This window comes from Agelaius tricolor, unplaced genomic scaffold (assembly GCF_023055355.1).
Source record: "Agelaius tricolor isolate 1412-34295 unplaced genomic scaffold, bAgeTri1.0.p SCAF_6, whole genome shotgun sequence".
Taxonomy (NCBI): Eukaryota; Metazoa; Chordata; class Aves; order Passeriformes; family Icteridae; genus Agelaius; species Agelaius tricolor.
Window position 1 is genome coordinate 6,374,154 of NW_027269266.1, and position 8,459 is coordinate 6,382,612.

Below are 8,459 nucleotides of genomic sequence, written 5' to 3' on the forward strand. Positions count from 1 at the left end.
TCCTGCAGTCCTTACTCTGGCAAAATTCCAGCTGAAGTCAATGGGAATATTGCCTGTGTAAGGACTATTCAAAATTAGTCAAACTGTCTGAATATCATTCAATCAGCTCTAATCACTGCATTGAGAATAAAGGCCGTAATTTTAGCAGTTTTTGTCACTTTAAATTCTTCAACAAATACTTGCATTATTCTCTGTAAATCATCTTGCCAAGCAGTATTTGTCAAATAATTGGACAATTTTTTTCCATCAACCATTGAATAAATTATGAATAACAAGCACTGATTTAACCATGTGACTCCCATCAGTCAATTCTTAAGTTTCCTGTGAAGGGCTTAACTGGAGGTTTTATTGGTGGCTTAAACATTAGAGAAAATCTCATTCAACAAGAACTACTCAGCAACCTTTCCATCAGTATTGACAACACTAAACCTGAATGGCAATTTACTTTTTTAATTGTATGGACTACCATAAAACTTAGCATATTTTTGACAGAATGTCTAATTTTATTTATTCTTCCAAATCCAAAGTATAATTTTAGGAAAAAAATGCAAAGCTCTATTTAGGAGAGATGCTGTATGTAAAGAGATTTAATAATATTTGTCAAATTAACAGATATACTTGGAATAAATATTTATTTTCTCTCATGCACATAAGCCTCACACAGGCACAATAGCTACATCACATTAGCAACAGCATTTATGTCTCCTATTCAACAAATATTAAGCTGGTTCTTTCACCTCTGAGATGAATTCTAATTAGAAATATGAGGGCTATTAGGAAATTTTACTCTCTGTTAATGAAAAATTAAACTAGAAAATACATACACATTTAAACAGGCATTTAAAATTAAAAAATAGGGAGAAAAATTAAACTTAAATGAAAAATACTGGGCATCAACATGCACAAATCACCCAGTGACCAGTATCTAAAATATTAAGTGACTTCTGGTTTAGAAGAAGAAATAGTCCCTTTAAAGATCTATTATTGTGCAATCCAGTGTTAGGAGAAAACTTTGGGTTTATCTGAAATTGGATGGAACTGTAGTCATTATGACTTGGAACAAATAATTTTGGATATTAATGATGTCATCTGAAATGGTTTTTGTAACACCTATACCAAAATTCTAGAAGGTATTAGTGTTCCATGCAGTGGCTTGCCCTACAGACCCAACAGGGATTGGTTCTCTCTCTCCCCCATGTGGATGGAACTATCTGAACGGGGTTTTTGCCTCATTAACTCTCATTAACTTTGTGTTTCCCTCTCATTAATTCACCTTTTATTTCAGGTAGTATCAGGAAGTGCAATTAGCTGCATCAAGCACATCTTCACTACACAAATTATGTAGCTGGTAACTGTGTTTATAATTAAGTGGTTTAACACTGCTTTATTACATATTTTCAGTTGCTCACAACCTTGCCAAACTTGAGTTGTTTTCCATGCCAGGTTTCTGTCTCGGGAAGAAACTTTTCTGGAAAATTTCTGTGAAAGTCTTCCATGTGAGTGGAAAAACTGTTTTGTCTACATTCAAGACAGTTACTCCTTTCTCAGCTATTGCTGGTGTGGTAATTGCAGAAAAAGAGATAAACCTGGGGCATGTCCTTCTACATGTGCTCAAGGGAGTCCTGTCGGAGTTGGCAGGTTTAAAGCTCTGCCTTTGGCTAATATGTTCCATCTTCCCACAGCTCTGAAAATAGAACTACTTTGACCATATTTTACCCCAGAAGTTGACCAGCCTCTTGTCCTAGTAGTCTACACAGAATGTTTTCTGCCCCAGTGTAGGAAGACTTAGGCACCTAGGTCAGAAAAACTGTGGCTTTTACACAGCCTGAGATCTGTGGATCCACAGCTTGGTGGCACAACCTGTGCAGTTTATCCACAAGCCTGCCTTGAGCTCAGTGTGGGCCACCCACAGAAGTGTTAACTTGGTTTTCCAGAAAGATTTTCTAGCTCCCACTACATCTGTGAGATGCAGAGTTAGAGGCAGAAGGCAAGTCCCCCACCTTGAAGGTAATTTGGGCAGATGGCAGAGGAGCAGAAATGCCCTGACAGCTGTATGGACTTTTGAACTGCCTACTGCACTCTCAGTGCTCCCTTTTGCTCTGTAGTGCCTACAGAGCAGAGTTTAGAAAACCTCCCTGATGCAAGAACTGGAACTGGGAAAAGGTAGGAGAAAGGACTCGACTGGAGCAGGCTGGGATATGACAGAAGAAATCTGCATCCTACAGCAAAAATTAGAAAGCAACTTTGCATTGACTGCAAAAACTGATCCTAACCAGCACTCAAAAAACCCCACACCTCTAAACGCACACCCTCTAGCCTTTGCACAGCCTTGCTTTCATAATTATGTCAGTCTTTTGCTCTAGGTCTCTGCTATAATCACCCTGGTTTTCATATTAAAAACATATTGGGGTAGGTTCTCTGCTGGTGTAAACTGGCAACGTGCCCTGATTCTCGTGGAACTGTGCCAATTTTCATCAGCTGCAAATCTGGACCATTCTTGCTAATTTACTTGTAAAGAAGCTCCCCACATGCCTCTAATCATTTCCATTTTCCCCCTTGACCCTTCCTGTGTTTGAGGTTGGGTTTTTATCCTAGAAACATGGTGAGAAAATGCTTTATTTTGTTTCATCAGCAAATTGGGATGTCGTTAGTCACCACTTCTAGCCTCTCCTCCAAAATCAGATTCACAATAGGGTGCAGCACAGAAAGGTCTGTGACACCTCCATGGGTTGGGAAGGTGCAGGAATGGACACACACAGGGCAGCTCAGGAGTTAGACCTGCTCTGTCAGATAAAGAGATGGCACTTACTCTGTCCCTGTGGCAGTTTAAACACATCTACAATGATCCTTGGATATCCCACTGGTGTATTTTTCTAAGGAAATCTTTTGTTTTCTATCATCAACCTAGTTTTCCCCCTCATTGAATCTATTGTCTCACCTTAACTATTAAGTGGGTTTTTTTATGCTGAGCTGTGCTGCTAGCTTCTCTAGAAAAACTTTGTCTAGTATTTTTTGTGGAACTCATGTCTTTTTGATAAAGCTGTATATATGTACTTGTAAACTTCTCCATTAAATTGCTCATCTTCAAAATACACTATAAGGCTGGAGCAGCAAGATACACTGTTGCAACAATCAGAGTTATTTTTCCTTAGCATTATACTCCATCCAGGCTCTTTGTTGATTTAGGTCTTTTATCTTTAATGACTTTATCAATTAAGTTTCCTGACACCAAAAAAGTTCACCATTGTAATTCCTGGAAGCATTCTCAAAACCACTTATCCCAACAGGGTTTTGTATGAAGCTGGCTACCTCCAGCGTTCCTCTATTGTATCACATTTTCCTGATTAATTACCTAAGTTTTAATAGGAATTCAGTTAGCAATTCTTTAGCTCCTTCAGATTCCTTGGACAAATGCCACAAGTTCTGACTTTCACTGTCATTTAATTCCATGGGTAGTTGCAAACCCTGTATATACATCACTGCTTTTGGCAACACTTGCTCTTTGTAAATAGCAAATTCTAAGGCAAGTGGTTCCTTATGATCTGCTCTGCTGAAGTTCTAAGCCACCAAAACATTTTGTTTCTGCATAAGCTCTTTGTCTTTCCAGTTTGTTCCCTCTGTGCCTTGGTGACTCCTCATGTATTTTCAGCACGTTATCGCTACAAACATTCTTCAAATTTCTCCAAAGTATTTGAGTTTAATTACACTTGTATTACAAGCAAATGGCTCTGAAATAATAATAAACCCCTATTTTTTAACAATACACACCAATGCTGTCATCTAGCTTTACTCATATTTGCCTTAAAACCCCATCAGAGAAGAAAACAGTTTTTGCTTTGTGCTCTTTACTGTCACTCATAACCTATTCAAGGTAGGATTTAGCCCATGTATTTTCTGCTGGTCCTATTAACTCTTCACTTTTCTTGTCTAAAGAAAACCTATGGGATTTATAGAGCAGCCTCCCACTTCCACATCCCAATCTCTTTCCTACACAGTATAAAGAAATGAATTATTGCACCTCATTGATTTTTTAACTTAGCACCATATTTCACAAGTGATAAATTGTACCTACATTATCCTGATGCCAGACATTAAGCCCTACTCAGAGTTTCCTTTAAGCTCCTTATATCAGTATTTGCAAGTTTTATTATTTTACTGAAGTGTTCTTCTTTAGAGGTGTTTTTTCCCCCTTGCTGCACCAGAGATGTTTATCATGTCTTCTGTTCTTGGGTGTATTTTGCAAAGATGAGAGGTCTGAGCAGCCTTTAAGAAATGGAACATTTTAATCTGCAAATAAAAGAGAAGAAAAGCAAAATTATAGGAAAATACCCTTTCTTGTAAAGATTGTTTTTTGCTGCATACACTTTTGTTCTATGAAGAAATGTGTAACACTAAGCAAGAACAAGAATTGGTTTTGCTTTGTATAGGTTGATGAAGCAAAGAACAGAATACTATATTTTTCAAGTATCTTAATTTTTTTAAGTTGAACATTTGTGTAATGCACAGGGTGCAAAAAAGACAGGAAAATATTCTAGGCCTAAGCAAATGTCTCGAGTGGTCTGACAAACCCAATCTATTCAGATTAACAACAGAAATTGAGGGATGACTTGATGACATCGTTAATGTATCTTTTCAAGGAGCAAATAATACCAGTTAATAAAGAGCTCTTCAGCCTAGATGAGAGAGGCATAAAAAGAGCAAATGGTGAGAAGCTGATGCCAGACAAATTCAAATGAGATATAATAAAGAGTAACAGTCATGATGATTAATCACTTGAACAAACAACCTCCTCCACATTATGAAATTTTTTAGATGAAAAGTGGATGTCTTTCTGAAATACATTATTTAAACAAATGGTTTAAGCTCTAAACAACTGCATAAAATTCCTTGTACAATCTTAGAAGGCCAAAGTGGGCGATCAAACAGTGCCTCAAACCTGAAAGTTTTAATATGTGGCAGTTTCCAGAACCACACAACCATTTATAACTACTGCTGGCTTTCCATCATTTTCTGTTTTTTGGATTTTCTTAAAATGCTAAGTTTGTGAAACAGTTTTCTAGCCCTCAGTCTTGTTACACAAAAGGTTAATTTCCCTTCAGACATATCAGGTAAAAAGCAGGTGAAAGTTGTATTTAAAAAAACACTCCTGTTTCAAATAGCATTTAACATAAATAGGGAGAGGGGGAAGAGGGAGAAAAAGACACAAACAGCAGCTCTGGAAGTATTAAAAGCATGCTCTGAAAACCTCTGTGATGACAGTTTGAAGAAAGCAGCTTTTATGTGCCACTGAGCCCATCTCCACAATGTCTTTTAAATGCAACTGTTTACCTAGAAAATATCAGCAAGGGCCAGAATCTGGACTAGATGAGGCACCTTTTGATTGCAGACACTGAACTGAATCCTTACCTAATAAATTGTTCCACACCTTTGTCTGAAACAAGAAAAGCAAAGGTCTTCATTTTCTCACAAGAATGCACAAGCCCCCTCAAAAGCAGTATGGTTTTCTACATCTAAGTCTCAGTATTTGTTGACTTAAAGAGTTTGTATGAATGACAATGCACATCACTGGTTTGTTACTTCTGTCATCTGTGCTACTGAGTGTACCTTGGCTCAGATCAAAGTTGAAAGCTTCTTAAAAGATACACAAACCACAATGTGACAAATAGCATGCTTTGTTTGACACAGCAAACAAGAAATTACTTTCATCAATCCAGGGAAAGAATCCTGTGTTTTCAGTGCTAATTCTGAAGGCTGCAGTGATGGAACCAGAGCTTTACTTCATCCCCAAGGAATGAGGACCTCTCCAAAGACAAACAGAAAGGAAGAAACAATTTCAGTGCATTAAATGCTGACAATGGTATGAATTTGAGGCTTGCATTCTATGGGACACATTTGCAGAAAATTCCCCCTTTACACAATTAAACAGATATCCCACAAAGTGAAAAATGTCTCCATTAAGCAAATATTAATCTGAGTGGAAATTAGAGATTAGAACCTTCTCAGCACTTCATAAACAGATCCAAAACTAAACATTCCTACATCTACCACATTGCACAGCCTCCTACCACACATGGTTAATGCACCAGCAGCACAAATATTGCAAACAATATGTTTTGTTCTTCTAATAGCAACATTGCCTAAGCAATCACCAATGCATTCTGATCAAATATTTTAAAGTTTTCAAAAATATAAAGCACATTAGATCTATAAATCCTTACTAAATGTGCACTATTGGAGTAAAAAAGATTTTCAATAAGGCGTATGCTCAATAAAAATCAGTGGTCATATGTGAAATCACGTTTTGGTTGGAATCTAATTTGATCCAATAATGTATATGTACAAATTTACCCTTAAATTAAACTTTTTCTCCCTGAGGAGGAAGTAATATTTACTTAACAGAGCAGATTTTTAATTCAGCTATGAACAAGTGACAGCCTTTTCACTGGCTTGTAAGGGCTTTAAATGAGACCTAATAACATCCCTACTACCCTTACAAACTAAAATTGCTCAGCTTTCCTACTGAGTTGGAAGCACATGCCTGAAAGTTAACAGAAATTCACAGAAAATGCAAACAGTAAGAAAATAACAATGACAAATACAGAGTATGCCCATGTACAAACAAATATGTATTTAATATATGTGAACAAAGAGCAAATGAAGTAAAACATTTTCAAACTCCTGAGAAGAAAGGGCAGACACTGTGTTTTTGTAATTAAGGATGTCTGACTCGGATCTCTTTAAACAACCTTTAACAGGGCAACTACAAAGGTCTGTGACACTGCTCCTTGCTGAGTCAAAGGCAGGGCTCACATGTGCAGATTTGCCAAAACCTGCCCTCCTCAGCCAGCAGAAGTATTTCAAGCTGGAATTCCTCTTTAATGCATTCAGACTCGGCTCTCATTGTTTATGACCACAGTGCACTGGGTTCTCAGAAGAAATCCTGGCTTGTAGGCTTCCAGGAGAATAAATGTCCTGATTTCCAATGGGAGAAAAAAATCTGTGTGTTCACACAGGCAAAGGTTTATTCATCCTACTCAGTGTTTACACCCTGGAGCCTGGTTGGGAGGCAGGGACACAGCCCAGCATCCCTGGGACCATCCTACCTAACAAAACCTTTTAGGGATAAGCCCAGGGCAGGTAGAGACCTCACCATGCTCACTGCTCTCCACACAGATTTTATTTATTGTGTCAATACACACTTTTATAACACATCCTTTTAGAAACCACCAACCTGCACAATAGTACTGCTTTCCTTTCACTTATATTCATATTTTTATCACAATTGTTAACAAAATGAAGAGTGAAAACACATTACAGGCGGCAGGTTTCATGATGTAAAGACACAATATCAGTGGAGCCCATTACACTGGCTACACTAAAAAGTTTGCTTCAAACCTTTTCCCCAGCATTGCTGTTTCTGTATCAGATTTATTCAGCCCACACAATTTAATAGCTCTTCCTGAAAAGTTGCTCTCCTGCCATTGATGACAGCAGGCCACCTGCCTCTGCTAATTAGCAGTACCATGCCCAGTTGCAGCTCTACAAGAAGAAAATAGATTGGCTCTCTGGCTGATGCATTTCATTCTAGAAGACCAGAAGCTGTTGAATCTGTGTCTTACTCCTCCAAAAAGGTTTTAAAATTTACTGCAATGTACAGTACCTCAGCTGAGTGCAGCTAACCTGTGGCTAAAAATCCTCATTTTTCCTAAGTCTCCTTACAAAGAATTCTGTAAAAGTCAGTCATTTGAGACAGATCTGAGATTTCAGCACTATTTAAACATACAATTAACATTTAAAAATTATACACATGGATATAACCAGGTATCATTAGTCACTTATTAGTCACCTTCAAAACAGGCAGCGTGTTCATTATGTTAATGTCCTTGGAGGGTTTAAAGCAACCTTTTGCATTTGAAGTGGAGGCTCTTGGTAAAAGGTGGCACTTAATAAGAAATGGCAATTACTAAGGCATGTTACTCTCCAGAAGACTGCAGTATGAATTTTAATTTCTTCCTGGCCATGTATCAGCTAAGGCTAACGCAGGCATTTTAGTTTAGAAGCAGTAGGAAGTACAGTAAAAGTGAAAACCAAAATGAGAGAGGACACTAATCTTCTCTGAGTTTCAATTAAGGCCCAGCACCTCTGGATTAAAGGCTTATTTTAACGAAAAGCCTTAATTAAGCATACATGTGTATAGGATCACCTTAATGAGGTATGACAGAAATAGAAGAGATGGCAAGCATTATTTGAAAAGAAAGTTATTAGCAACTTTAGGAAAGTCAGTCATAGATTCTAAAAAAAACTTGAATGCAATACTGAAAAACACAAGAATGCTGAATCATGTTCAAGCATAAAACTGAAACAGAAATAGGCACAAGATAATTTTCAGTAACTTTATAATTATTTTCAGTATCTTTATATCCACAATGATACATGTCAGTGGTTTTTCTACACATCAG